The following is a 27,859-nucleotide window of genomic DNA, read 5'->3' as shown; positions in this document are numbered from 1 at the left end:
CAGCAGTCCCTGAGCCCTGGCTGATTTGCAGGAAGAGCAGGTATGTCCAGCAAGGGGATAAGGGAAGCCTCAGAGGAAATCTGCCCAACCTTGGATCTCGGAAGCAGAATTACATTACCCCCACCATTGACCTGGACCCCTCTCCTCCTCAGTCTCCTTGCTCACTGCACAGGTGCTGAATCCAGGATCACACCCACCCCAGCCCCACAAATCTGGGACACACCAGGCCTTGATTCTGACTTCAATAGAAGGCTACCTGTGGGGGGGCGCCTGGGTGGCGCAGTCGGTTAAGCATCCGACTTCAGCCAGGTCACGATCTCGCGGTCCGTGAGTTCGAGCCCCGCGTCAGGCTCTGGGCTGATGGCTCAGAGCCTGGAGCCTGTTTCCGATTCTGTGTCTCCCTCTCTCTCTGCCCCTCCCCCGTTCATGCTCTGTCTCTCTCTGTCCCCAAAAAAATAAACGTTGAAAAAAAATTTTTTTTTAAAATAAAAAAAAAAGAAGCCTACCTGTGGGAAGTAGGATGCTTATGACCCTGCTGCAGGAGGAGGGCTAGAGGGGTCAAATCCCCCACTGGGCTCACTGGCTCTGTGTGAGCCCTGAATGGCTGCACCTGCCCAAAGAAAGGAGCCAGGGGGTTCCTGTTTATACAAAGGCTCCATCCACCAGCCGGGCTCTTGGGTTCCATGGGGCTAGAGAGCCCCTGGAGCTCAATCACTGTGAGAGAGATGAGGGTTTCCTATAGATGAGACCCAAACCTGGAAGCCCACCTATTCTTTTCTTTCTTGTAGGCTCCTTGGCCTCCTCCATGCCGACTCAGTCTCCTTACATTTTGGTGACCTTGACCCAGACAGCCAGGATCACCTGTAGGGAAACAACAGTGGAAGTAAAAGTGTTTACTGGTACCAGCAGAAGCCTGGCCAGGCCCCTATGTTGGTCATCTGTTACGGCAGGAACCAGCCCTCAAGGACCCCTGACCGATTCTCAGGCACCAACTCAGGGAACACGGCCACCCTGATCATCAGTGGGGCCCAGACTGAGGATGAGGCTGACTATTACTGTCAGGTGTGGGACAGTGGTAATGCTCACAGTGACACAGGCAGGCCAGGAACACACACCCCTTCCCCGTCTGTGTCACGTTTTCCTCCAGAAGACATGTGCACAAAGCAATCAGCAGGTCTGACCCAGGTGCCCAGACCCAAGGTCCGCAGACCTCTGTATCCACCCACCCTTCATGCAGTACCTCCTGAGGGTGATTTGGGGCTCCCAGGATTGTCCGAGTCTATGTGTATTTGGGGGAGAGATGGACTGGGTAGAAGGACAAACAGAAAGAAACATCCTCCCACTGATCATTATTCCCGCATTTCCATATGATGGTCATGGGTCAGTTCTTCGCCCCGCTGACCAAGATTAGAGCCCAGAATTTCCCAGCTCAGCTGAGCTCCAGAAGCCCTGCCACCATGCCAGCTGGGGATTCTGAGTGGAGCAGACAAGTGCATTACCCACTGTGGTGTCACCCCTCTCCTGGGCTCACACATGCACACACCTCTGCCTGGAGTCCCTGACAGCTCACAAGGGTCCTCCTCACTGGGAGGAAGTTCACTGCTCTTTGTTCAGACAACTGCCTCCCCAGGTTTCTGTCACTTCTCAGAGAAGTTCAGGTGAATGCTGACCTGAGGCCCCAAGGCCCTGCCTCAGATATAGATATCCTGAAAGGTCCCAGCTTTAGAGCTCCCTGCAGGGATGAGGCCTCATCTGATGTCTCACTCTGTGTGGGTTGCTTCCCCCTCTGCCCAGTCTGACCTCCATCCTCCTTCCAGATCTCCTACACATGTACTTCTCCATCTCAGAGTCTGCTTCCAGGAACCCAGTCCAGGATGGCCAGCATCTCCAACACAGACTGCAGGGAACTCTGGAGGCCACTATATAAACACGAAGCTCTGGTTTCTCCCTGAAAACCCCATTACATGTGTCAAAATCCCCAACAGATCAGTTTGTTCCCTGTATTTTTAAACAATGACAAAAATGAAGATACACTAGCTACTCTGGGTTCTGACAGACAGTTGGGAGGGTCACATCCATCCTGATTGTGAATAAGGGACATTGGGGCAGTTGCCTCCTCCTACAAAGTGACCAGAAGATACTCAATCCCATAAGGGAGACAGAAAATGGGTGCTTCCTCACTTCTCCCCCACAGATCTTGTACAAGGTTCTCTCCTTATACCCACCTACCCAAAAATATAGACAGAAAACCATTCTGTGAAAAACAGTTCAGCCTGTAAATGCTGTCAATGCTGACACTTAATAAGCTACCACAGTCCCCCGTCATCCACATGAAATTCACCCACATCCCCACAAACCACAGTTTCCAATTAAGATAATGTCGCAGCCATGTTTCCACCGAATATGATGAAACCACCCAGCGAACAATTACAAACATGCTCAGCCCTTCCTCCCCAAGAGGATACAAAACATATTCTTGTGGGCTAGGTATATTTATTTGTGTCCCAGCTGATTTGCTATCCTGTAACTTCATATTGAGATAGAAATCTAGGTATTGTTAACACATCTGATGTTAGATAATAATGGGATGAGACAGGAGAATAAAACAGAAATATATGATTAATGTATATCCAATCATATTCATACAACATAAGGAAGATACACTTGTTACTTCTAATGTCCTAATTTCTCCCAGTACCCTGTGGTCAGAGTAGTGTCCATAATTACCTTATTCACTACCCACCCCATATCCACCCTGACCACAGCAATTATCTGAGTTAGTCATGATCCCTGCCAGTTCAGACGAACCAAATCTTCATTCTGGAAGATTCATCCCTTATCAGGCCTGCTGAACTGAATTGTGCATTTATGACTGTGATCAGAGATGCAAGGTGTATTAGGGGACCTCCTGAATCCATACATACCCCTGCTCACCCCAGTTGTGTAGTAGAAACCTAGCTCCCCCATGAAGTCTCCATGAATCACTCCAGCCAGTGCCCCCACTTTTCCTAATGATTCACTCCCAGAAGTAGGCAAAAGGGGTCATGGCACATTCTCACCCACCAGCCCAGGGCAGCCAACATCCCACTGGGAATTCACCCACCCCCAACATACAACCCACATAGCTGGTGAAAAAGTTCAACTTAACCACACCATTATGGCACCTATAGTTTGTTCAAGTTCAGTGACCAGGGCAGGACAGTTAAACCTCAAGTCCCAAGTGGCCTAGTAGGACCTGGTTAGACAAGCAGAAGGAATAAGATTGTCCATGGTGGCTTAGACCAGAGCATGAAGCTCAGTGAGCACACAGTCCTCTTGGTGGGGGAGGGGCACAACAGATGTAGGTGCAGCAGGTCTGGGTGGGGCCCGGACATCTGCATGTGGAACAGCTCCCAGGTGAGCTAAGGGTGCTGGTCCTCTGAGGACCGCACTGCCAGTGGTTTCACTCTTGCTCACCTACTAGTTCGTCCCAGCACAGGTGAATGGCCCACAGGGGGGCACAGTGTGTGGCACAAGTGCCTTGCTCTCCCTCCCACCGAGGGTCCATGGGGTCAGGGCCCTGCACTCGCCTGGGTCCACATTGCTGTCTCCCCTCAGGCTTGAGCCATCAAGCCTGACTCAGCCTCCTCTTCTTACTCCAGCCCCCTCCCCTCTCCTCTCCTACAGGTTCTGTGTCTCCCCTGACCTGAGACAGATTCCTTCCGTGTCTGTGGCCCTGGTCAGAGCAAGGATCCCCTGCTCTGGAGATAAGCTCAGGAGTGAAAATGCGTATTGGAACCAGCAGAAGCCAAGCGAGGACTCCGAGGAATTCTGAGGATCCTACATAGGGACATGGTCACCCTGAGCATCAGCCAAACCCAGGGCCAGGACAAGGCTGACTATCACTGTACCACCTACCAAGTCAGTTGGGAGGAGCTGGCAGTGACTCACAATGACAGGATGGGTGATGGGACAGAAATCCCCCTGCCCTGGCCTGACTCTCACTCTCACCCACCTTTTGAGCAGCTGCAGGTGAGGCCTCAGGGTCAAGTGTCCTCCCTGGTCCTGGCCCAGCCCCTGCAGAGTTGGAGACTCCAGCAAGTTCTACGCCCTGTCTCTGTTTATCATGCTGAACAACAGCAGAGTTGGGAGGCTATTCTGACTATGGCTGTAATTAGGTCCCATGGTAAAGAACAAATATTTAGGGTGTCATTATATACCACACGAGCCCAGATGTAACCAGATGTCACTCAGAAGGGAAGACAGCTCTCTCAGACAGCACAGTCCTCTCCTCCTGGGTACAGGCAGCCTGGATGGTCCCCAGGGATTATGTCTCCTCTGGTTCCTGGATGAGGCATCCCACATCCTGAAGGGCTGTCTAAGGTTCATGAAGAGGAGAACAGGACCCTCCTGCCCCAGGCCCCTCCCTCCTTAGGTTTTACAGAAACTGTGGAAGAAGTGCAGACACCATCTTGGGTCCCACATGGGGACTTACTCCTACCACCACTGTCCTCCCATTGTCCCAGATCCCATCACCTGCAGGTCTGACCCTCAGCTCAGGTCTGACCCATAGGGACTCCCACTCACCCCTGTGCTGACCCTCTGTGGTAGGCTTGTCTGCATCTGGGCCTCACCTGTCCCTCTAAGAGGAGAAATCTTTCCAAGACATGAATAAAGTTGTATCATATGCTGAATTTCTCTTCACGATTCTTTGACTTCTGATTTTGAAATTGACGTTTAAAGCAATTGCATGAGGTCAAAAAAACAGATAAGACAACTGATGAATGGATAAAGAAGTTGTGGTTTATATACACAATGGAGTACTACGTGGCAATGAGAAAGAATGAAATATGGCCCTTTGTAGCAACGTGGATGGAACTGGAGAGTGTGATGCTAAATGAAATAAGCCATACAGAGAAAGACAGATACCATATGGTTTCACTCTTATGTGGATCCTGAGAAACTTAACAGAAACCCATGGAGGAGGGGAAGGAAAAAAAAAAAAAGAGGTTAGAGTGGGAGAGAGCCAAAGCATAAGAGACTCTTAAAAACTGAGAACAAACTGAGGGTTGATGGGGGGTGGGAGGGAGGGGAGGGTGGGTGATGGGTATTGAGGAGGGCACCTTTTGGGATGAGCACTGGGTATTGTATGGAAACCAATTTGACAATAAATTTCATATATTGAAAAAAAAAACTATTCAGAGTGAAACACAAAGAGCAAAACCTAGAAAAAAATGAACAAGGCCTCAGTGTGGTTAAGACAACTTCATGTGCCCTAAAGTGTGTAACTAGAGTAACTGAGGAAGAGAAGATGGGGAGCAGGTGGTTAACAGAAAAAAAACACATTTAAAGAAATAATAGCCAAAAATATTCAAAATTGGTAAAACTAATTAGCCAGGATATCCAAAGCTGAACAAACCTCTGACACAGGGAACGTGAGAAACAGCACAACACTCATCATAATGAAATTGCTACAAACCCTCACAGCCTGAGATGCAGACACCCGCACAGCCTGAGAGGAGACGTGTTCCTACAGAGGATACAGAGGAACCAGCTTCATGCTAAGAGCACAGTTCTCATTACGTGTCGTGTAAGCAAGAAAACAAAATATTTGTCACAGACTCTGAGTCTAAAGTTATCTCTTGTCTAGCAAAAGAGCAAGATGCAGGATTGAAAGCGAGAGACGCCTAATGCCCAGGAAAAGACAAGAGCCCCAAATAAGGGTCCTTGCCCCATTTTTATTAGGATCAGAAGGCTTACAAACATGGTGATGGATGTGCACAAAGGGACAATGAATCTGTGAACATTAACTCGTGAGGGAAAGGGGGTCTTGAAGATATTCATGGTTAGGGATTTGGGTTAATACAAAACAAAATCCGGACACCGGGAAGTCGGGAGGAAGGTTGTTTACAGCGGACACGAGGCAGCACCCCTGTTTATCTTAGCCTCGGGGATAAGACAGGTAGGGGGAATAACCTCAGGTTGACAAGACGCCTTTTCTTTTGTTAACCATCTCTGCTCTGGGCTGCTTTGCCTGCAGTGCAGCAGTCCATAGTCCAATTCACCAATATATCTAACCTGGCCCTATTCTCCTGTGAAAGCAGCTTTTCTGTTATAGTACTAAATTTGGGGTGCTTTCAGCCTGAATATCTAATCTTGTTATTCCTATGTATTAGGCACCTTTGTACCATTTCTATTTCAAGCCTTTGCCTCTCTCTGTCTCTATTTTGGGGGGCTCTACACCCCCTCCCTATTTTGGGGTGCCTTCGCGTCTCCCTATTCCTGGCAACTTTGTGCCTTCCTATGCTTGGGGTGTCTTTGCACCCCCTTATTCTTGGGGTGCCAATCTGATTTACCCAAACTCAGGTGTGAGCATTTTATGACTTTGTATTTCTTTATGCCTTGTTAACCCATTGGTGTAAACCCAGGGGATTCCTAAGCTGATCCCCCACAATACTAAAAAACAAACAAACAAAAAACTTGTCAACCTTGATCTTTCTCCTACTGAATATGTCATTGAGAAGGAAAGACAAAATAAAACTTTCACAGATTGCAAACCTCACGGAACTGACCACCCACAGACCCTCACCACAGCAAAAGTAAAGGACGCCCCTTGACAGAAGGAAAGGGTGACAGAGAGGAATGAGAATCTACACAAAGATTTTAAAAAGCATCAGATATCATAACCACATATATAAATATAAAAACCTTTTATTGGTTAATGCCCATAACAAGTATTCAACTGTTTATAGCAAAGATACTAACAATATATTTTGATTTGTGGAGTAAAAATAAAAATATGACAATGAGGACAGAAATGATAGGGGAGAGAAGACCATGTTATGACATCCTTATTCTGCACGTAAATGACTCATGTCACTGGGAGGGACCTTGATAAGTTAGACGTGAGTGCTGGAGGGCTCCTGGGTGGCTCAGTCAGTTAAGTGTCTGACTTTGAGGTCATGATCTCACAGTTCATGAGTTCGAGCCCCACGTCGGGCTCTGTGCTGACAGCTTGGAGCCTGGAACCTGCTTTGCATTCTGTGCCTCCCTCTCTCTCTTCTCCTCCCCCACTTGTGCTCTCTCTCTCTCTCTCTCTCTCTCTCAAAGATTAATAAACATTAAAAAAAAGTTTAAAAAAAAAGAAGTGAGGGCTGGAAATCATACAGAAACAATGATAACAAAACCATTTTAACAACAAAGAGTAAGAGCTAATAAAGTGCATAACTTTGGATTCTGCAGGAAATACAGATTCCAATGGACAAATATCTCACTTTGTTCGGGGAACAATGATAAGTATTCCAGCAGATGTACCATTAGCAGAAAATCAAGAGGAGGATGGTGGATTTACATCTTTAAAATACTGAAAGAAGAAACAAAACTGAGTATTTCATCCAGGGAAAATGTCCTTCAAAAATGGAAGCTAAATAGGTGCACCTGGTGGCTCAACTGGTTAAGATTCCGACTCTTGATCTCAGCTCAGCTCGTGATCTCTTCATTTGTGAGATGGAGCAGGGCGTCAGCCTGCTTAGGATTCTCTCTCTCCCCCTCCCCAGCTCGTGCTCACTCTCAAAACAAATATATAAACTTTAAAACATTTAAAAAATTTTTTTAATTAAAAAAATTAAGTGGCGCCTGGGTGGCTCAGTTGGTTAAGCATCCGACTTCAGCTCAGGTCATCATCTCACAGTCCATGAGTTCAAGCCCCGCATAGGGCTCTGTGCTGACAGCTCAGAGCCTAGAGCCTGCTTGGGATTCTGTGTCTCCCTCTCTCTCTCTGTGTCCCTTCCTCACTCTGTCTCTCTGTGTCTCAGAAATAAACATTAAAAAACTTTTTTTAAGAAAAAATTAAAAAACAAAAATGGAGGCTAAATAAAACATTTCTACCCATGCAAAAACCGACAGAGGTTCTCTTCAGTGAGACCCATATAAAACCAATAATCATGGACATCCCTCAGGCAGGAGGAAATGATTCCAGAAAGAATCTAAGTCTACAAAATAAATGCAAAAATCAGAAATGCTAAGTGCAGGGATAAATACTGAGACTGTGTATTATCTAAATCTCTTTAAAAGGTAATTCACCATGTAAAGCAAATATAGTAAGTATGTATGTTGGAACTTATAATACAGCTAAAAGTAATAGGTGTGACAATGGTAGGGAATAAGCTAAGAGACAAAGCTAGAATTATGTTCTCAGATTCTATGTCATGTGGTATAACATCACCTAAATGTAGGTTTTGATGAGTTACTAATAAGACAGCAAGAACTTATAGCTAATTAGTAGAAAAAGGGAGACAAAATGGAATCATTAAAAATGCTCCATTAATACAAAAAGAAGAGAGAGAAATGCACAAAAGAAACAAAACACGGCACCAAGAAGAAAGAAATAGCAAGGTGGTATATAAAACGATATTGCTAATCACATTTTTAAAATGGTCTTATAACCACAATTAAAGACAGAGATAATCAAATTGAGTTTAAGGGCAACACCCAAATGCAGGCTACATATAAAAGCATACAGTAAACAAAAGATACTAATATTTAAGCAAAGTCCGAAGCAAGTTCTCAACCAATTCTGCTCCACAATGTGGAACATAAAAATTTTGCAGGGAACAGAAAGACAAACTGGAAAGATGAACACTTAAGAATAGTTGGGATGGGAAGGATGCCTGGGTGTCCAACTTTTGATTTCATTCAGGTCATGATCTCATGTTTCCTGAGATCAAGCCCCACATCAGGCTCTGTGCTGACAGTGTGGAGCCTGATTCTCTCTCACCCTTTCTCTCTGCCCCACCCCCCTCTTTCTCAAAATAAAAACAATAAGCATTTAAAAAAACAGAGATGGTAGAGATTGTAGTATTGATAATAAAGACTTAGGTGCACATGTGAACATCAGTACTAGAAGCATCACCTATTCCCACCATGACCCAACTGCATTAACTGGGATGCGGAAACATCAGACTGGATTCCTAAGTGGACAGAAAAGGGGTGGATATAGAATATCACACATGGCTCCTAGACCACGACCCTTTGCAAATTCAAATGCAAAAAAACCAAAACAAAACACTTCAGTTTACCCTGCACTCTCCCTTGTAACAACGGGCCAGGCTAGGGCATTTCACCCTTGGACACATACAGGAATCACACCTGTCCTGCCTCCTGCACCATGTATGTGACCTGTGTGTGCTGGGCTGGGGAGAGCAGGGGGGGCAGCTGCCTGGGGGAGGCTGGGCTCCCTGGTCCACACCCTTTCTCAGGTGACAGGTGCTTTGGGGTGACCTGACCTGCAGGAGGGAAGCTCCTGGTCTGAGTCCTCCTCCACTAGCAGGGGGCAGCAGAGCTGCAGCAGGAGCCGCAGGACAGAGGCTGGGGCTGCCCAGGTGGAGCCTCACAGGGACACCAGGCCTGGGGGGCAGCAGGTGTCTGTCCAGGGTTCAGTCATCAGAAGAGGGTCGGGATGATCCATCCTATCCCTTCAGGCTCTAGGGGCCACATTCTGGGGGTCAGACTTACACAGTGTCACCCAAGACACTGACAGAGGTCTTGACACAGTTAATGCTTTGCTTGGGAATGCCAGTCCCCTCAGTGTCCACCAGTGTTCCCAGGGAACTGACTCTGTGCTGGGCACATCCAGAGATGGCCTGGCCACTCACCCTCAGCCTCTCGTTCCCTACCTGCAGGACGCCAGCTGCTTTGCTCAGGATCATCTCAGAGGGCAAGAGATGGGGCACTCAGAGCCCCTGGTGCCAGGAAGGAGTGTCCTTAGCCTCCTTGTAAGACTGTCTGCAGAATGAAGTGGATTCTCACTACCTGAGATCACAGCTCTGGTCCCTGGGCTGTCCTAGGGTCAGTGAAGGATCCAGCTTCCTGCAGGGACCCCAGCTCTGGCTCCAAAGTTCACCCCATCTGGGAAGACATAAACCTGGGGACCCTAACAGGACATGCAACTTGAAGGCGACTTTTTTAGTCAGGGATGGTTTCTCATGCAATTCACATGTTTACTTGAAACACTGATGAGCAAACATAAAGGAATCAAAGTGTTGACAATGCTACATGCTGGCCTGTTGTAGGATGGGGGGTGTCAGAGAGAGGAGACACCACTTGTTACTAGACCAGAAGTTGTGATGAATCTCCAACAGGTAGTTGTTGAACAAGAGGACTCTCACAGACAAAATGATGAACAAACATTTTACTGATAAAGCTCCACATTCTAATGGCATGCCAAGGATGGGACCACATGCCTCTGGGGATGCAGAGGGGACAGGAAGCAGTAGTAGGAAGGTAATGAGGCCACAAGACCACCTTGCCCTGAATCAGGTGTTGTCTGTATCTCTCAGAGGGCTCAGCCCAGCCCCATGGCCATGCTCCTGGGAGATCACAGAGGGAGCCAAGGACTGACCCCAACATGGTTATGTGAGATGGTCATGATGCGGTCATGATCAGGTGACTGATCCCAGACATTGGAGGCCAAGGCGGTTTGGTCTTTTTTTTTTTTTTTACCTGACAGCAGATTGCAGGAATTTGGGGGCTCTCCTCTTCCTCCTCAGTCACATATTCTGATCTCACAATTTGTTTATCTACTAGGGGTCCCAAAAGTGTAGGAAATTTGCATAGCTTCTAATAATCACTGACCCAAGGACCGGGAAGGGAATAAGAGAGGCTGGGGTACAGCCCAGCAGTGCTGTGGGTCTAAGGAGGCAGGGCTCTGGGCATCCGCACCATGGCCTGGACCCCTCTTCTGCTCCCTGTCCTCAATCTCTGCACAGGTGCTGCCCCTGGGTTCCCCACACAGGACCTGAGCTGGGCCTGCCCCAAACCATGAGCTCAGCCCCAGCACAGCCTCAGTATTGGGAATGAGAGAATGAACCACCGGATATCACAACAACCTGTCTTCTGTCTTTTCAGGCTCTGTGGCATCCAGTGAGCTGACTCAGCCACCCTCAGTGTCAGTGGCCCTGGGACAGACAGCTACAATCACCTGCTCTGGAGATGTACTGTCAGAGAAATATTCATCTTGGTACCAGCAGAAGCCAAGCCAAGCACCGATGCTGGTCATTTATAAGGATAGTGAGCGGCCCTCAGGGATCCCTGACCGATTCTCTGCCTCCAGTTCAGGGAAAACAGTCACGCTGACCATCAGCGGGGCCCAGGCTGAGGATGAGGCTGACTACTACTGTAGGTCATCAGACAGTGCTAATAAGGTTCACAGTGACACAGGTAGATGGGGAAGTGAGACACAAACTCCTTCCCAGTCTGTGTTCTCTCCTCCAGCCGCAGGGGGCTGGTAGACAAAGCAATGAATAGATCTGGCTCAGGTTCCCATATCTGATGTCCCCAGGCTGCCCCTTCCCCACACCTCTCCAGGCTGGCTCTGCAAGCGGTGGATTGGCAGAGGATATGTTTGCATCTATTGTAACTATATTTAATCTGTGACTGTGAGTGCATGAATTACCGGATATATTAGGAGCAGATATAGAAGACATTGTTCAAAGACCAAATCTTTTAAACCTTCTCTAATGAAAATCACATGATCTGAGATGTAAAAATACACAGATGAGATTTCCAGCAGATTACAGGCTGCAAAAGAAGTGATTAGTGACCCTGATGTCATAGCAATAGAAAACGATTCAAAATGAAACACTGAGTGAAATAGCTGGAAAAACTGAATAAAGGCGCAGTGCAGGGAAGACGACTTCACTCCACCTAAGGACTGTAATTGGGAGTACCTAAGGCAGAGAAGGTGGGGAGTGAGTGGTGACTGAAAACATCTGAAGGAAAAAGAGTCAAGAAGTTTTCAAATTTGGTGAAACCCATGAACCAATAAATCCAAGAAGCTCAACAAAGACCAGGGAACAGAGAACATGAGCGCACAATACACATCATAATGAAATTGCTACAAACCAGCGATGCAGATACTCTCCCAGCCAGAGAGAGGACACGTGTTCCCTACAGAGGAACCACCTTCATGGTGGGAGCACATTTCTCATTACATGTCATGAAGCAAGAAAACAGGGGAGCAATGTCTTCAAAACACTTTAAAAAAAACTGTCAACCTTATTTTTTTTATTTGTTTTCTTTATAACCCCACCCCCTCCTTCACTCACCCTCCCACCCCACCCACTGGTAGCCATCAATTTGTTCCCAATAGTTAGGAGTGAAGACAAAATAAACCTTTCTCAAACTGTGAACCTCACAGAACTAATCACCCACAAACCCTCAGCACAAACAATAGGAAAGGACACCCTCAGACAGAAGGAAAGGGACACAGAGTGAAAGGAGAATCTATACAAAGATACAAAAAGCATTAGATACCAGGGTGCCTGGGTGGCTCAGTCGGTTGAGTGTCCAACTTCAGCTCAGGTCATGATCTCATGGTTCGTGAGTTTGAGCCCCATGTCAGGCTCCGTGCTGACAGCTCAGAGCCTGGAGCCTGCTTCGGATTCTGTGTCTCCCTCCCTCTCTGCCCTTCCCCTGTTCTCTCTCTCTCTCTCTCTCTAAAAAACAAAAACATTAAACATTTTTTTTAAAAAAATGCATCAGATATCAAAAACTAAATAGATAAGTATAAAAATATTTTATTGCTTAGTGTCTATTTAAAAAGTCAACTGTTTAAGTGGAAATAAGAATGATATGTTGTGATTCACAACGGATGTAAAAACAAAATATATGACAGTGTCGGCAAAAATGATGGGGAAAGAAAATCATGTTATCACCTCCTTATTCTAGATGAGAATAACATCACATCACAAGGAGGTACTTGATAAGTTAGGAGGTGAGGATTTCCATCCCTAAGTTAGAATTAAAATAAAACCATTTGAACACAAAGAGCAAGAGTTAATAAGGTGTATTAGTTAGGATTCTCCAGAGAATGCGAATTCAATAGGACATGTGTCTCATACACCTCGATGTATATTTATGTTACACACACACACACGTCCAGAAAGAGACAGACAGACAGAAATGTATTTTGAGACCTGGGTCATGCGGTCATAGGTTGGCAGGTGTGAAGATGCAGGGAGACAGGAAGGCTGGACATTCAAGCAAGACTGATGTTGCAAAGTTCAGTCTAAACATAGTCTAAATGTTTGACATGTTAGCTAGAGACAGAGAAGAAAATTAAAGGATACAAATCAAATTTCTAAAGATGAAATCTACGATGTCTCTGATTACAAATAAAACAGTTGAGTGACAGCACACACGACAAGAGGAACAGGCAAGGGAATGTGAAGACACTGCATAGATAGTGCAAAGTGAAAAACAGAAAAAAGATTTAAATTTTTTTAACATTTATTCATTTTTGAGAGACAGAGAGAGACAGAGAGTGAGCAGAGGAGGGGCAGGGAGAGAGGGAGACACAGAATCTGAAGCAGGCTCCAGGCTCTGAGCTGTCAGCACAGACCCTGACGCGGGGCTCGAACTCATAAACCATGAGATCATGACCTCAGCCGAAGTCAGACGCTTAACCGACTGAGCCACCCAAGCGCCCCCAGAAAACAGACTTAAAGTTGAACAGAGAATCACCAAGCTGCAGGGCACCTTTAGCAATGGAACAGAATGTGATTGTGTCAGAAAAGGAGAGAAAGTGGGAGTGCAGAAATGGAAAATATCTGAAAGATTATTGGCTAAAATTCTCTAAATGTGATGGAACACAAGAGGGACATATCCAAAAATCTCAAAAAACCTCAAGCACAAGAAATAAAAGGAAAAAAGAAACAACCCTATCAATATCAAACGCTCAAGGCAGTGAAAAGGAGACCATCTTAGAAGCAGCCAGAGGAAGTTAAGCGACTGACTTCAGCTCAGGTCATGATCTCACAGTTCGTGGGTTCAAGCCCCGCATCAGGCTCTGTGCTGATGGCTCAGAGCCTGGAGCCTGCTTCAGATTCTGTGTCTCTCTTTCTCTGCCCCTCCCTCACTCGCACTCTGTCTGTCTCTCTGTCTCTCTCTCTCTCTCAAAAATAAATAAACATTAAAAGAAATTTTAATTAAAAAAAGCAGCTAGAAGAAAACACACTCTGCACTCGGGAACAAAGAGGAGGATTCTAGTGGATTTTGCACTGGTGGAAATGCCAGCAAGAGACAATGGATTAACATTTCTAAACTACTGAAAGAAGGGGAGAAAATAATGTTCACCTTGGGAAAATATCTGTTAAATGAAATCTAGATAAAATTGTTCACACATAGAAAAACTGACAGAAGTTTTCACGAGCTGACCCATAGTAAGAGCAACAATAACGGACATCCTTCAGGCAGGAGAAGGTGGTTCCGGGTAGAATCTGAATCTACAAAATGAATGTAAAAATCAGAAATGCTAACTATAGGGATAAATATTAACATTTTTCCTTTAAAAGATAATTCGTGGTGAACAGCAAATGTAAGAACTGGGTATATTGGAATTTCTAACATGGGTAAAATAATATGCATGAAAATCATAGCGAATATGCTGAGAGGTGAGAGACAGAAGTATGTTATCAGGTGTTCACACTCCATGCAACGTGGCAGCATACGAGAATGTACACTATTCCAAGTTACTGATAATCTGATAGCAAGAACTTATAGCTTGTAAGCAAAAAGAGATAAAATGGAATCATGAAGAAAAAATGTTTCATTCATCAAAAAAAAGAGAGACACATGGAAAGAAGGAACAAAGAACAGATAGGACAGGAAAATAAAAGCAAGATGCTGTATTGAAATGATAATACTAATCACATTCAGGAAATGGTCTAAAAGACAAGGTTTGTCAGACAGAGTTTCACAGGGGCACCAGATGCTGCCTACCAGAAAGGCAAATGGAAATGACATGGAAATGTAAGCAACATTTCAGGATGATTCCCATTGTGCATTCCGCTGCACAATGTGGAACATCAAACATTTACAGGGAACAGATCAAAAATCTAGGGAGATGAATTGAATCCTTAAAGTAATTAGGATAAAACCTTTTCTGTTATGGATTTTACGTACAAAAAGAAGGTAAGAAATATTTGCAAAGTACATTTCATGAGAACAGCTACAGAAATGGCCTCACATGACCCTTCCCTTCCTAGCCTTTAAGACTTTCAAACACAGAGTGACAAGAGCTCCCCTGCAGAGCCAGGAGGCGAGCACAGCTCCTCATGAGCCAGATCCCCACGAAGCCCACCGAGAAGCACAGAGATTCTCTCCACCAGCCTAAGAAGGAGCACTTTCACAAGGACCAGTGAGGGCATGAGGGAGGCTTGAGGTGACCAGGCTCAGCTGTGGGCTCAGGAGACAGAAGTCTAGGGTCCCCGCTATGACCTGGACCCTCTCCTGCTCCCCTTCCTCACACTCGGCTCCGGTGCTGCCTCCCAGGCCCTGCCCACAAGGTTCAGCCCCCACAGGACACTGGGCATGACTCTGACCATACTCTCAGCCCAGGGGATGCTGCAGAAGTGGGACCCCTGAGAATGAGCCCCACAGTATCCTGAACCTACAGGCACTGTCATCCCCTAGAAGACTCATCTGCCCTCTGTAGAGTGGCCATGAGACCCCTGTCACTCCCACCTGCTTAGGGGAGCACAGAGAGAGGACCAAGCAATAATGCAAAGCAGAGCATCGGAACCCAGGCCAGGCCCCTGCACAGCCAGACAGCCTCCACCATCCCCATAGACTCTCCAGCTCTAACCTGGGACACCTCCCTGCTAACCCACCCCATGTACAGGCTGAGGAGGCCCCTTTATAGGTCAGGTCAGGATGGGGATGGCAATGAGCTGAGGGACAGAAGCCCTGCTGCCCAGCCTGGCTCACACTCACTCCTTCCCTCCTTGGTCAAGTTCTGCCCCCAAAGAGCCCAGGGACTAGTGGGCTCCATTCCAGGACTTGACCCACTTTCCTCTGTTTTCTGGGCACCTAATCTCTCGGGCCTTCCCTTTACCTGCCATGAAATGAAGAAGCTTATATTGATATAAGAAACACTTTTTTTCACATTACATAATACAAAATACTGTAAGAGTCTTATTAATGAGAGAGACTCCATGGGGTCTCAGTGAGTTAACTTTGGTGTAGGAGCCTCATGTGTTCCTCTGTGGGAATCCAAGGGAAAATTTTTGGCTAACCTATGACCTCTATCATGTGCAACCATATCCAAGTCTGAATTAGCAGATTCCCAATTTCGCCAAACAACAGACGAGACTAGTTTACAAATCCTGCCACACCACGCATCCAGGAGAGGTGGGTTGGAATTAAAAAAAAACAAACTAGAAAAGATAATAATAACAATAGGATTAAAGGTTTGGGTGCTCAACTGAACTTAGTGCCAGAAGCATCACCTGTTGCCATGATGACCCAACTACACTAATAGGGATGCAGGAGGCATCAGTCTTGATTCCTAAATACACAGGAATCTGGTGGCTGTGAGACATCACATAGGTTTGTCTGGACACTGACCCTTTTCAAATGCAACAGACGTTACACTTTACTGTTACACTCCTTTTTGTAAGAAGACTGTGGGCTAGGCCAGGGTATTTCAGTCCTGGGATAAGTATAAGAATCACGCCTGTCTTGCGTCCTGCCCAGTGTATATGACCTGTCTGTGCTGGGCTGGGGAGGGCAGGGCCAGCAGCTGCCCATAGGAGGCTGAAACCCTGGTCCACACCCTTTCTCAGGTGACAGGTGCTGTGGGGTGACCTGACCTGCAGGAGGGAAGCTCCTGGTCTGAGTCCTCCTCCACCAGCAGGGGGCAGTAGAGCTACATCAGGAGCGGCAGGATGGAGGCCGGGGCTGCCCAGGGGGAGCCTCACAGGGACACCAGGCCTGGGGGGCAGCAGGTGTACAAGTTTCCATCCTCAGAAGAAAGTGGGGACAATCCAACCTGTCTCCACAGGCTGCAGCGACCACATTCTGAGGTTCTGACTCGGTGTCACCCAGAATATTGACGGAGTCCTGACACACTGAGCAGGAAATGAAGGTCCTCTACCTACCAGCGTTCCCAGGGACTGACTCCTCTGTGCTGGCCACATCCACGGATGCCCTGACCGCTCATCCTCTGCCTCATCTTTGCCACCTACAGGCCAGCTCGGATCCTGGGCTGCAGCTCCTTGCTCAGGAGCAGCTGAGGGAGAGAGCAGCAGGCAACCGGGAGCTGCTGGTTCCTGGAAGTAGCGTCAGCAACCTGCTTATGAGACTGTCTCCAAAGTGGATTCTCCCAGCCTCAGGCCACAGCTCAGGTCCACAGGCTGTTCTTGGTTCAGTGACAGCATCCAGCTCCCTTCAGGGATCCCAGAGCTCACGCCTTGTAGGAACGTGTGACCTTGGTGACCCATACAAAAACCAGAAAGCTTAAAATTTGCTTCCAGTGGTGTTTCATCCTTTTCACATGTCTATATAAAACACTGATGAAAACATTAAAAGGAACCAAAGGGTTGACGATACCAATTTCTGCTCTCTTGTGGGATGGGGGAGTCATAAAGATAGAAACTCCACATGTAAGTAGACATACTTTGTGGTGAATCTCCAACAGCAGGTGGTGTTTATTGAGCAAGCCACCAAGCAGAAGGTGATGAATGAACTTCAGAATGAGAGAGTCTTCCATTCTAATGACGTACCAAGGATGGGACCAGAGTGTGTCTGTGGGACACAGAGGGGACATGAGGCAGGACGGGGGGAGGGAACGGGGCTGCAGGACCACCTTTCCCTGAATCAGGTGTTGTCTGTCTCTCAGACGGCCCAGCTCACACCAGGGCCAGGCTCCTACAAGACCCTGAGTCAGGGCACCAGGACCCCAGGCAGAGTGGGTTGGAACAACGGTCTTATGGTCAGATCCCGGAAATTTCACTGTGATGCCAGACCTTGGAAACCAAGTCTGATTTTCAGACCAGAAAGTTCCTTGCAGGAAGCTAGGGCTGCTCTCTTCCTCCCTAGTCACATGTTCTGAAATCACAAGTGACTAATCCATTTGGAGCCCCACAGAACAATAAATTTGCATAAATACTGACAATCACCTCCCCAAGGGCCTGGAGAGAAAAAGAAAAGCCTGGGTGAGACTGCCCTGCTGCCCTGCTGTTGAGTCTCAGCAGGCAGAGCTCTGGGAGTCTCCACCATGGCCTGGACCCCTCTCCTGCTCCCGCGCCTCACTCTGTGCACAGGTGCTGCTCTGGGGCCCTGGGCACAAGCTCAACCACCACAGGACCTGAGTTGGGCCCACCCCAAACCCTGAGCCCAGCCCCAGCACAGCATCAGCAGTGGGTCCCTGGACATGAGCCTCTGGACCTCAAACCAACCTCTCCTCTCCTGTCTTTTCAGGTTCTGTGGCCTCCAGTGGGCTGACTCAGCCTCCCTCAGTGTCGGTGGCCCTGGGACAGACGACCACGATCACCTGCTCTGGAGATGTACTGAGGGAAAGATATGCATATTGGTACCAGCAGAAGCCAGGCCAAGCCCCTGTGCTCCTAACTACTAAAAATACTGAGTGGCCCTCAGGGATCCCTGACCGATTCTCCGGCTCTAACTCGGGGAACACAGCCACCCTGACCATCAGCAGGACGCGGGCAGAGGATGAGGCTGACTATTACTGTCAGTCCTATGACAGCAGTGGGAACGCTCACAGTGACACAGGCAGATGGGGAAGTGAAACACAAACGCCTTCCCTGTCTGTGTCACACTCTCCTCCAGCCACAGAAGGACTGTGGACAAGCAATGAGCAGGTCTGACCCAGGCTCCCAGATCCCAGATCTCCCGAGATCCACTCTGCCTTCTAGGCTGGCTCTGCACAGGGAGGGTCAGGAGTGCATTCAGAGCTGACAACACCAGGCTGCCTGGGTTCTGAGAACCCGGGTATGACCTGGGGATAGAGGGCCTGGGTGGAGGAGACAGAAGGAGGTTTTTGTCCAGTGGTCACTATCTCTGCATTTTTATATGGTGGTCACTGGGCCACTGTTCACGCCAGTCACCAGGATGAGAGTCCCCAATGTTCCCATGAGCTGAGCTCCTGATGACCTGGCATCATGAGCCACCTCCACTTGAGGGGAGCAGAGGGTACAATAGTCACAGTGTTGTCATCCATACCCCCACATCTGGGTTCACACACCACTGCTGCCTGGAGGCCCTGACAGCTCACAGGGGTCCTCCCCACTGGGAAGTGCTCTTGGTTCAGACAACTGCGTCCCCAGGTTTCTGCCCCTTCTCAGAGAGGTTCAGGTGAATGCCGGCCTGAGTGAATGAAGGCCCTGCCTCAGACTCAGATGTCCTGAAGGTCCCAGCTTTAGAGCTCCCTGCAGGAATCATGTGATGCATCCCTCTGTGTGGGTCACTCTCCTGCCCAGTCTGGCCTCCCTCCTCCTTCCAGATCTCCTGCACATGCACGTCTCCATCTCAGAGTCTGCTTCCAGGAACCTAATCCGTGATGGCCGGCATCTCCGACAGGGTCCCCAGGGACCTGAGGAGGCCACTGTATACACACAAAGCTGGAGTTCCTCCCCCAAACCCCCAATGTGCATGTCAGATCCTCAGACAGATCAGATTGTTACCTGTCATTTTACACAATGGAAAAAAGATCCAGATACACCAGGTGCTCTTAGTTCTGAAAGACAGTGGCAGAGTCACATCCATTTTCTGGTGAATGGGGGACACTGGGGCAGCTGCCTCCTCCTACAAAGTGACCAGAAGATGGGGCGCCTGGGTGGCTCAGTCGGTTAAGCGTCTGACTTCGGCTCAGGTCATGATCTCGCGGCTCGTGAGTTCAAGTCCTGCATCGGGCTCTGTGCTGACAGCTCGGAGCCAGGAGCCTGCTTCGGATTCTGTGTCTCCCTCTCTCTCTGCCCCTCTCTCACTTGCACTCTGTCTCTCTCTCTCTCAAAAATAAATAAACATTAAAAAAAATTAAAAAACAAAAACAACAACAAAAACAAAAAAGCAAAGTGACCAGAAGATACACAGACTCATAAGTGAGACACAAAATGAGTGCTGCCTCACTTCTACCCACCAATTCTTGCATAAGAATTTCTCTTCCCACCCACCCTCCCCAGAAATATAGACAGAAAACAATTCTGTGACATACAGTTCAGCCTGTCAACGTTGACACTTAATAAGCCACCACAGTCCAAACTCGCTCAACTGAAATCCACTCAGATCCACACGAACCAGTCTCTAAACAAAGAGTGCATTGGTAGTCATGCTTCCATCTAATAAGATAAAACCATCCCACGAACAATTACAAACATGCTCACCCTTTTCCCCAAGAGGGTACAATATACACATTTTTCTGCTAGAGATATTTATTTTTATCCCTGTGGATTTGATATCTTGCAACTTCCATATTGAGATGTAAATTACAGTGAGCACACCTGATGTTAGGTGATAATGGGATGACATAGAACAAAGCAAAATCCTATGAATAATTTGCCTGCAAACATGTTCATATCAACATAAGGAAGAAACGCTTGTTACCACTACCTGTGGTTGGAGTGGTGTCTGTAATTACCTTCTTCACTACTCACTCCATATCCCCTTCCCTCAGCAAACACCTGAGCTAGTTGCCATCGTTTCCTGTTGGTAGGACTAGACCTTCATTCTGGAACGTTCGTCCATTATCAGACCTGTGGAATTGGACTGTGACTCATGTATGACTATAATCACAGACCCAGGGAGTATCAGGGGATCTCTGAACCCATATTCTCCTGCTTACCCCAGTGGTGTAACAGAGACCCCATTGCTCCATGACAGACCTCATGAAACACCCCAGGCGGTGCCGCTACTTTGAAATACTACCAGGAGGAGTCAGAGGGAGCCATGGCACACTCTCTACAACCAGAGCAGCACAGTCCATGTCCCGCTGGGATTTCACCTCCTCCTCAACACACAACACATGTGACTGGTGAAAAAGGCCCCATTTAAACCATGTTTTCCAAATTATTACAGGGCCTAGAAACTGAACCAAGCTCGGGTGACCACAGCAGGAAAGTTAAGCCTCAAGTCCCAGGTGGCCGAGTAGAACCAGGGGAGACAAGCAGAGGAAGTGAGATTTTTCCGTGTGGCCTAAGGCCTAAACCAGAGCAAGTGGAGCTCAGTAAGCACAGAATCCCCTGAGGCAGGGTGGGGGCGAGCAGGGGCTGCTCCACCAGATGCAGCTGCAGCAGGTCTGGTGGGGCCTGGGCATCTGCATGTGGAACAGCTCCCAAGTGAGCCTATGGTGCTGGTCCTCCCAGGACCGCATTCTGAGTCGCTTCACTCCTATTCATCTGTGGCTCCCAGCACAGGTGAACGGCCCCCCAGGGCGGCACAGTTGTGACACAGGTGTCCTGCTCTCCCTCCCACCCAGGATTTACAGGGTCAGGGCCCTGCCCTCACCCCTGTCCACATTGCTCGCCCCCCCCATCAGGCCCGTAGACAGTCTGTCCTGACTCAGCCTCCCTAGGTGTCTGGGGCCCCTGCACAGATGGTTACCATCTTCTGTGCTGAGGCAGCAGGGACCCTGGGGAGATAATAATGTCTCCTACTACCAACGGCTCCTGGCACAGCCCCACGTGCCTGAGAAGAGGGGTCAGGAATCACACTTCACAGAACCAGACTCCAACTCTAGCAGCACACCCTCTATAAGCTTCCCCGGGCTCCTGCCAGGCCCTGAAGTTGATTATTATCGTGCTTCCTACGCAAGGTGGGGAGGGGGCTCTTTCCCAGAGCTTCCCAATGAGGAGAAAGTAAGACCCAAGCCACCCTGGGCTGGCACTGCTCCCCTGCTGTGCCCTGTTCTGTGTCAGTCCCCCTGGCATGCGACATCTTGTACGTTCAAGACTGAAGAAATGTGGCCCTTCCTTGCTTACCACATGGCAAAGTGGAAGCGTCAGCTCAAAGAGCCACCTGGGCAGGAGGCTGTGTCCAGTCTGTGGTCCGTGTGCTCAGACACCTGCCTGATCTGTTCAAATGGCTGGGACAGTGCAGGGCTGTCACTTGAGAACCCGCCTCTAGCTACGCACCCGTCCTGGGACAGGTGCCATCTGTCCAGATGTGCAGGTCTACCCTCTCTTCCCAGTAGCAAGGAGAGGCCTGGGGAGGGTGGATCCTGGCCTTACGTGTGTGTAGCCTGACACGGCAGATCCTGTGCGGTCCCTCCACCCTTCAGAATGACAGAAGTGGCATACAGCCCAGCTCTGGAGTCCTGAAAGACACCGAGCCCTAGCCTTCGATTCCTCACACATCCTCATAATGTCCTTTCACCTCCTGTCCCCATGTTCCCCTGGCTCCCTGCCCCTCAGCCCTCCCAGGGTGTCTATGCTTCCCTAGTTACCAGAAACTCATGCTTCCCTCTCCATTCACAGTACTTGCTCAAGATGTCCAGGCAAGGCCCTAAGACTAACAGGCCTGTGCTGAATATTCCCCCAGGACTCCACATACAACCCTTTGTAATGTTCTTTACACACAGAATAGGATCTCACGAGGGGCTCCTGGGTGGCTCAGTTGGTTAAGCACCTGACTTTGATACCAGCTCAAGTCACGATCTCAGGATTTGGGAGGGATTTGTCTCCCTGCATCCAGCTCGGCACTAACAGCTCACAGAGCTTGCTTGGGATTCTCTCTCTCCCTGTCTCTCTGCCACTCCCCTGTTTGTGGGCAGACTCTTTCACTCTTCCTCTCTCTCTCTCAAGAAACAAACAAACAAACAAAAATGAATAGGATCTCATGAAAGCCACCCTCACACTTAGTTCAGTCCTGTGAGGGAAGATGGTGCCAGAAATCAGGCCCTGACACGCTGACTAAATATACACTGTGCACGCAGATAACTCCCACCGGACACTGCAGAACATTCTTTGGGACCAGACAGGCACTCAGACCCGGGGCCTCCTCCTGCTAGTCACTTCCACGTGCCCAGGGAAAGTCTGCAGCTCCATTCAGGCAGGAGCAGGGTCAGCCCCACCCAGCCTTCCTCCAGCCTCTCCAGCAGGGAAGGAGCCCACCTCTGTGTGTGCTTAGAGACCATGTCCTGACCCATCACCTGGACCCCACATGCTTTCTCCTCCCCTCTCTCCTCAGTGAGCACGTGATGTCTAATTCAGCCTATTCTATTCACTAACAATCATTGCTTCCATTATGTGATTAGTTAGCTTGTTAGTTAATTAGTCATGTGACTTATGACCTTGTGTGTCTGGGGGCGGGGGGGTGGGGAGTAAGGCATGTGACTATAACGATAATGCTTATGTATAGACTCAGAGGTTATGTTCCCCGCAGGGACTGACTCTGCCGTCCCCAAACACACACCTGCCACATGTTCCTTCTTCCCATCCTGACAGCAGCTCCAAGGTCACTCTGCAGAGAGGCCTCTTCCAACGTCTCACCACATAGCACCTGCCTGTCATTTCTTCTGATCTCTATCTTAATGGCCTACTACTGAATGGTTTTCTCCCTGCCATTATTTTATTAATTCACTGATTGGTGGTAATCATTTCCCTACTGGTCAATAACATTTTCATGTAAAACAAACACATGATAATCAGAGGCAGGAACAGACAAATCCCCTCCCAACAAAGTCTGGAGTCAGATGGCTCTTCTCCAGACACTCACCAATTCCAAGAATTCCCAACTATGTTCATTTTTTGTCCCAACAGCCCAGCTACAGAGCTTTGCTTTTCTTTCTTGCTGACAATAGACAGGTGCCTGCTGCAGCTCCAGCTGTCACACCCGTGCTCAAGAGGAAAGGCACTCCACAAATCTGGTCTCTTTCCTTACTTCATGACAGCGAAAGTCCCCAAACAGATCCCCAGCTGAATGACATATCCATTGGCCAGTGCTGAGCAACAGGGCCCATCCTGGCCCAGAGGGACATGGGAATAGCAATGGCTTGGCTTTCAAATGAATGTAGAACACAAGACGTAGGTAGAAGGCGGTAGAGACGTCTGCTGTGTCACCAAAACAAGTGTGTCCACTACGCCGCCCCTCCCACAGCACGGAAATTCTGGGAAAGAAACTGTGCCTTCTTCGTAGAGATTTCCCAGGATGGAAAGTCGGCCAGACCGAAGTGGGTCTGAATAAATGTTTGTTGAGTGTGTGTTCTCCTGTCTCTGTCCTTGGAACACCAGCCACCATGGCCCTATTTGGTGCACCAGCTGACAGCACTAGCAAGAGGCAGTCCCCGAGTCCTGTGTCACCTCCTGCAAGGCCCAGAGCCACACCCATGACCACCCACCTCCCCAGAGATGTGAGCAGTAAAACCTCAGATGGGCCTTACCTGCTCCTCCCATTGGCCTGTTCCTATTTTCATGGATACTCTCATCTCCTGAAGTCTGGCCTTGAGAGTGGCAGGGGCCATGTAGAGAAGAGCGGTTCCTCCCCTGGGGACAGCAGTGCATCAATCAGGGAATCCTACTCTGAGCTGTGGGTTCTGAATCTCCAGCGGGGCAAAGGACTTCCCCGCGCCTCCAGCAGCCAGTGTGGAGCCACCACCAGAGGGCAGCAGAGATCACCCAGCAAAGCCACCTGCACACAGGGAGGCTCCAGGTATCAGGGGTTCTAACAAGGGGGGAGGGCTGCTCACCAGGACCTGAGACCTGTGGGAAAGATGTCGTTTCCACAGCACCACCTCTGACTCTGATGTAAAATTCTGACTCGCTGTCTCTCAGTTCTGTGCCTTGTAGATTTGTCTCTGTCTCTGGCACAGGTCCAGTACCTCATGCCTCTCCAGCCCGACCCATTCCTGCTAAACTCAGCCACTGTCAAACCTTGCTAAAGCTGGGTCTGTCCCTGGCACTGAGCACACCCTCAGAGTACTGAGGCATAGGATCGATAACCTGTCCTCGGGACAGAAACCTACAATACCTCAATGGCTCCTTAAAAATCCATGTGTACTTGGCAAGGGAGGAATTCGGTTTGGGTTCTAGTGTTCCTCAACAGAGATATAACTTAGGAACCACACTGACCTAAGCCACCTTATACTGCCTGCAGAGGAAACGTGCTCATGAGTTCAGAAAATGCAAACAAACGCCACCTCTGAGCCCAGCCAGGACAAGCCACCCCAGGAGCGAGGTCAGGACACGGAGAGAGATGGAGTATGGACCCAGCCTATGCGACCAGAGTATAAATCAGAATTCCCTGGGCTGAGGGTGGGTCTGCAGGGCTGTCCCTCCCTTCTCTGGCCCCTTGGGGCTGAGCCCTTCTCTGAAACCACAAAGCTCCTCAGCAGCAGCCCCTGAGCCCTGGCTGATTTGCATAACCAGCAGGTCTCTCCAGCAAGGGGATAAGAGAGACTTTGCCCAGTCTTGGGCCTTGGTAGCAGAATCAGAGTGCCTCCACCATGGCCTGGACCCCTCTCCTCCTCGGCCTCCCCGCTCACTGCACAGGTGCTGCACCCAAGCTCAGACCCACTGCAGACCCAGGGATCTGGGGCAATCCAGGCCCTGACTCTGAGCTCAGCAGGGGGCTGCTTGTTGGGGGAAGGATGGTTATGACCCTGCTGCAGGATGAGAGACTGGAGGGGTGTAATCTCCCCAAATCCTCACTGGCTCTGTGTGACCCTGAGGCACTACACCTGCCCGGAGAAAAATGAAAATGGATCCCTTTGTTCAAAAGCTCCATACACCAGCCAGGCCTATTGGCCTCAGGGGCTGAAATGATTGGAGGGTGGAAACAGGGCCCCAGATCCCTGGAGCTCAGGCCAGGTAGGTGAGGGTCTCCTGAGATGAGATCCAGAGCTGAAACCTCCCTTTTCTCTCTTGACGGTTCCGTGGCTTCCTATGAGCTGACTCAGCCCCCCTCAGTGTCTGTGACCCTGGAACAGACGGCCAGAATCACTTGTAGAGGAAACAACATAGGAAGGAAGTATGTTCAATGGTACCAGCAGAAGTCAGGCCAGGCCCCCATGCTGGTCATCTATAGTAACAGCAACCGGCCCTCGGGGATCCCTGGCTGATTCTCTGGCACCAACTCGGGGAACATGGCCACCTTGACCATCAGCAGGGCCCAGGCCAAAGACGAGACTGACTATTACTGCCAGGTGTGGGACAGCAGTAGTGATGCTCACGGTGACACAGGCAGAGAGGGAAGGGAGTTGAAAACCCCTTTCACCATCTGTGTTACACTTTTCTCCAGCCCCAGAAGGCCTGTGCACAAAGCAATCAGAAGGTCTGACAGAGGTGTCCAGACCCAAGGTCCCCTGACCTCCCTATATACCCACCCTTCAGGTGGTATCTCCAGAAGGTGTATCAGGTTGATTTGTAGATTCTGAGATTGTCTGGGCCAGACTGTGTGTGAGAACAAAGGGACTGGCTGGAAGGACAAACAAAAACACCCATCCACTTCTCATTACCACTGCATTTCCGTGTGGTGGCCATAGCCCATTCCTTCATTCAACTGACCAGTATTAGAGTCCAGAATTTCCCAGCTCAGCTGAGCTCCAGAAGCCTTGCCACCATGCCAGCTGGGGATTCTGAGTGGAGCACACTAGTGCATTACCCACTGTGGTGTCACCCCCCTCCTGGGCTCACACATGCACCCACCTCTGCCTGGAGCCCCTGACAGCTCACAGGGGTCCTCCTCTCTGGGAAGTGCCCTTGGATCAGAAAACTGCCTCCCCAGGTTTCTGCCCCTTCTCAGAGAGGTTCAGGTGCATGCCGGCCTGAATAAGGTCCCAATGCCCTGCCTCACTTTCTCATGTCCTGAAAGGTCCCAGCTTTAGAGCTCCCTGTAGGAATGAGGCCTCATCTGATGTCTCACTCCGTGTGGGTTGCTTCCCCCTCTGCCCAGTCTGACCTTCCTCCTCCTTCCAGCTCTCCTACACACGCACTTCTTCATCTCAGAGTCTGCTTCCAGGAACCCAATCCAGGCTGGTGGGCATCCCGGACAGGATCCTCAGGGACATGAAGAGACCACTGTATACCCACATCTGGGGTTTCCCCCCTTGTTCCCCAATGTGCTTGTCCAATCCCCAGATAGATCAGATTGGCCCTTGTATTTTTATACAATGAGAAAAGATACAGACACACTAGGTGCTCCGGGTTCTGACAGACAGTTGGAGAGTCACATCCATCCTGATGGTGAATGAGGGACATTGGGGCAGTTGCCTCCTCCTACAAAGTGACCAGAAGATACACAACCACGGACTGAGACACAAAATGGGTGCAGTGTCACTTCTACCTCCCAAATCTTGCACAAGAATCTTTCCACACCCACCCTACCAATAAATAAAGACAGAAAACTATTCTGGGAAATACAGTTTCAATGCTGTCAGTTAATAAACCACCACAGTCCCCCATCATCCACATGAAATCTATCCACATCCCCAGAAACCACAGTCTGCAAATAAAGAGAATATCAGTAGCCATGCTTCCACCTAATATGATAAAAATATCCAGTGAACAATTAAAAACACGTTCATCCTTTCCCCAAAGAGGATACAATATACCTTTTTCTCTACTAGCGATATTTCTCATTGTCTCAGCTAATTTGATATCCTATAACTTCATATTGATACATAAAGTTAACTATGCTAGATGCTAGATGGTAATAGTGTGACCCAGGAGAACAAAACAGAAACATAGGATTAATAGGTTTCCAAACATATTCATATCAACATAAGGAGGAAACACTTGTTCCTTCTATTGTCCTCATTTCTGCCACTACATGTGGTCAGTGGTGTCTATAATTACATCTTCACCACCCACTCCAGATTCCCCTTCCCACAACAAATACCTGAGAGAGTCATCATCCCTGCCAGTTGCGATAACCAAAACTCTATTCTGGAACATTCACCCATTATCAGACCTGCTGAATTGGAATGTGCTGATTTTTTTTTTTTTTACTGTAATCATAGTCCCAGATAATATTAGGGGATCTCCTGAGTCCATACATAAACCTGTTTCCCCAATTGTGTAGGAGAGACTCAACTGCCCCTTGATAGATATCAGAATCATTGAGCCAGTGCCCCCTGCTTTTCCTGGTGATT

At 48.8% G+C, this 27,859-nt stretch overlaps 3 protein-coding genes, 1 long non-coding RNA gene and 1 gene segment (V, D, J or C); 4 read left to right on the top strand and 1 right to left on the bottom strand.

Annotated features, from left to right (window-relative positions):
• The window catches only part of LOC106988627 (immunoglobulin lambda-1 light chain-like), a 308,524-nt gene that overhangs the window by 200,214 nt on the left and 80,451 nt on the right, over positions 1-27,859 (top strand). The gene's annotated exons all lie outside the window — the stretch shown is intronic.
• The window catches only part of LOC128312485 (immunoglobulin lambda-1 light chain-like), a 442,895-nt gene that overhangs the window by 357,912 nt on the left and 57,124 nt on the right, over positions 1-27,859 (top strand). The window lies entirely within an intron of this gene.
• The window catches only part of LOC106988621 (immunoglobulin lambda-1 light chain-like), a 505,411-nt gene that overhangs the window by 433,857 nt on the left and 43,695 nt on the right, over positions 1-27,859 (top strand). The window lies entirely within an intron of this gene.
• Positions 1-27,859, top strand: part of LOC106988734 (immunoglobulin lambda variable 5-39-like) — a 603,934-nt gene that overhangs the window by 546,489 nt on the left and 29,586 nt on the right.
• LOC113595120 (uncharacterized) overlaps positions 1-27,859 on the bottom strand; it is a 251,930-nt gene that overhangs the window by 208,203 nt on the left and 15,868 nt on the right. The window lies entirely within an intron of this gene.

This window comes from Acinonyx jubatus, chromosome D3 (genome assembly GCF_027475565.1).
Source record: "Acinonyx jubatus isolate Ajub_Pintada_27869175 chromosome D3, VMU_Ajub_asm_v1.0, whole genome shotgun sequence".
Lineage (NCBI taxonomy): Eukaryota > Metazoa > Chordata > Mammalia > Carnivora > Felidae > Acinonyx > Acinonyx jubatus.
The sequence above is the reverse complement of the archived record's forward strand: the minus strand, read 5'-3'. Positions and strand labels throughout refer to the sequence as shown.